This window comes from Antrostomus carolinensis, unplaced genomic scaffold (assembly GCF_000700745.2).
Source record: "Antrostomus carolinensis isolate BGI_N321 unplaced genomic scaffold, ASM70074v2 scaffold23470, whole genome shotgun sequence".
NCBI classification, from domain to species: domain Eukaryota; kingdom Metazoa; phylum Chordata; class Aves; order Caprimulgiformes; family Caprimulgidae; genus Antrostomus; species Antrostomus carolinensis.
The window spans coordinates 1-3483 of record NW_010289393.1 but is presented as its reverse complement, the minus strand read 5'-3'; positions in this window follow the sequence as shown (position 1 = coordinate 3483).

Below are 3483 nucleotides of genomic sequence, written 5' to 3'. Positions count from 1 at the left end.
GGGAGGCGAGGCCCGGTGGCTGACACCGGCAATGCCGGTTTTAACGTGCCCCGAGCTTCACCATGCTCTGAGGCCGCACCCGCCCGGTCCAGTGTCAGCGCCAGGCGGGACACGGAGCCTCGGGGAAGGCGGGAGCGAAGCCGTCCGGCCTCTCAGCGTCTCCTCCTCGGCGTCTCAAGCTGAGGAAGATATCGCTGCCGCTGAAATTAAATACAGGATATTTTTCACAACAACATCAAAATACTCCGATTAAGTTATTAAAAGGGTGTCAATGTAGCGAGAACGCGTCGCGGACACCTCACTAGCGTGGGCGTGGAGCCCGCCGTAAGTTCTGTCAGTTCGAACCGGCCCTCGCTCCTCCTCGGGGACAGGGGACCCGGGACAGGACCTGGGCTTACGTGGTATTTCTGTAATTAACGGAAGTACTTTCAGTAATTAACGGCAGAATCCAGGAGCCTGGGAAAAGACAATTATTTACATATACTGTAGCATTGACTCTGTTCTAAAATACGGAACCTGGAATTTATTCATTGCTGCAAAGTTCAGGGTGTATTTTCTGTGATTTTAATATGCTCACGGGAACAAACTTTACAGTGCAGTAATACAAGATTTTGCAAACCCACAGAATAATCCCACCGTGTTCAGAGTTGCCCCTTGGAGGCTGGGTTCTTGTTTTGCTGCAATAGCTTTCTTTGGTGATTTATTTTATTAACTAAAGCTACAAAGCTGTAAACACTTAACTGACAATTGCATTTGAAAAGTGGGTTGAGATGCTTCATATTCCATTCAATGAGTATGCTAATTGCTCTCACCAAAAGAAACATAGTTTTTCACTAAATGTTGTGTACATTGCATTTTTCAAATATCTTTAAATTTACTGTTTGTCTCCTTTGCAAGCATACAATTTATTTTTAAAGGTGGCCAGAAAGAGATAAGAAAGACTCTAGTTCATATCCGTCAGCTCTTGTCATTACAGATTGCAGCAGAGAGAATTTGAAATATTGATTAATGCAGTAGAGCAGTCCTTGGTCAAGATACTGGGCTGGATTAGTTCTAACCATACCTACCAATGCAACTTTGAAAAAGTCTGGTTTTGATCTATAAAATAGTAAAAGTCTGGACTGGAAGATGTTGTAATGTAGGGATTGTTTAGAGATTAAATATTCCTGAAGCTACAGCTTTCCATTTTTATTTGTTTTTCAAAACAGGGCAACAGGCTATTTTGTTTACATATGCAAAACTGACTAGACACTGAAAGAAAGCTTCAAGAAGAAAATCAGTCACAATTTAACATCCAGTAGAAATACTGGGTTTCGGCTGGTACACAGGTCTAGGAGGGCCTTTTATTGTTCTCTCCAAAGAAGAAATCAAAGCACTGGTAATACTGATTATCTTCATATGCAGGCAGAAGACAGGTTGTGCTTCTCACACTGAAAATACACTGTTACGTGTCTAAATGTTAACTAATTGTTTTTCACAACTACTGTAGTAAAGATTCTAAAACTACATTTAACTGTCACAGTAAATTCCATCTATCACCCCTACTCTTGTGACGCCCAGAAATAGACAAACAATTCTGATACTAGACAAACTAGTATCATATCAGTTGATGCCAAATGAAGCACGACATGATCCCCACATTCAGGAGTTTACAACAGCACCTTGTTAAACCTAAAGGATGATTTGTTTAAATACAAGAAAAGCATTTTCAGTTGTGTGGATTAATGTCGAATGCTTGAGAAGATGACATGGTGATAAAACGTTGCCACAGGATGGAGTTGCCTTTGTGAGAATAAGGCAGCAGGGAAAAAACACAAACACAAGAGTACAAGAGGACAGATTTGTTAGCAGAACAAACTCACTAATAGAAAAGCAGGATCAGAACTATGAAACATTCAAAAATACCAAAATCTGAAATCTGCTGTGAAAAAGAAAAAAAAATATTTACATATTATTTATATCTCCAGAACAGAATACTACACACAGTGATAGAAAAGGAAAATTACTGAAACTACTCAGTTACAGGTAGAGGGGAAGAAACCAAATGACACCTACAGAGTGCACATAATTTAGGAAGAGTAGGGAATAAGCAGTCTTTCAAGATGAAAGAATATGTCATAGCTATTTTACATGTTCTAGTAATTCCACAAAGTCTTTATGTATATTTAAACAGGATTACAGTGAAGGTTCTAGAACTGTACAAATGTCTCAAATTATTTATTTTGTTAGAGTGAATATTACATCTAGTTTTAAAAGCTTGCAAATGTTTGCTTTCCCCTAATGCAAACAAAAGGTAAATGCAGTTATGCAAAAGTATACTCTTTCACATGCAGAAAGAGTTGAGATCTTTTCAGATTAACATCAAAAAACAAGCAGAGCTAACAAATTAGTTTCAGGTATTTTGATGTTACAGGATTATGTTTTGCTTCTGCCTAAAGTAATTCCAAGCAACATTGATCCATTTCATGTCACCAAGAGTTTCTATCCCATAAGCATCCCAGTGAAGATTAGCTCAATAAAGCTGGAAATAGTTTTAGCCAATTTCTCTGCGGAGCAATCATAGCTTTACTGGATACACTGGAAGTGTGCCAAGACTGGGTTTGACCTCTTGAATTACAGGAAAGTTGCTGAGCATCCGTTTCTAAGGGGTGTCACTCTGCATCCAAGTAAGACAATAAATGAGGAAGAATAGATTTAAACATAGTAACATTTCCTTAAATAGGAGTGGGAAAAAACTTACAGCATCTGTATCCTTCAGCTTGTTGCATTTATCAGGAACAATTTACAAATACAGTGGAAACAAAGGAGAAATTAATTAGCTTTCAATTAAACCATGCCTGGGAAAAATATAAGACATTTAAAGGAAAGCCACAAAAATTAATGAAGATTGAAAAAAGGGAATTATTTAGTTCCTAGAAGTCAAGATTTGTTTCTAGGAACTGAAATAAAGTTGTAGTTTAATCTACTCCCATTAGGTCACAGGCAACCCTTTCTTAAGAAGGAAAAAGTTCAATTTATAAAATGTCAAAATGGAAAAATGTCTGCAGGCTGCAAATCTTAATAGAAGAAGAGAGAAATGAGACTTTTTGCAGAACAGGGATACTTTTTATTGCTAAAGCCAAGAATTTCAATGCTGGACAGGAACACAGGATTTATGATAATTTTGTAGATTATGATTGTCAAAATGCTTCAAATCCCACCATGATTTTGAGAAAGCCCTTTTACTGATTTATTCAAGTCCTGTTTGAAAATTATTATATTCCTGGAAACTCCTAAGTCTCTTGGACATTTCCCTTTGTTGATCTGTGGAGCCAGATCAGGCTATTTTCTAAGAAAACGGAAGGATAAGTGTTCTTACATGCACTCGGTGTCTGATAGGCTGTAACTGAAAGTGGATGCTGTATGCACATTGATGTAGGGCACTATTACTTGGTAAATTTCAAATAAATGTGTGGTGGGCTGGATGCCAGATGCCCACCAAAG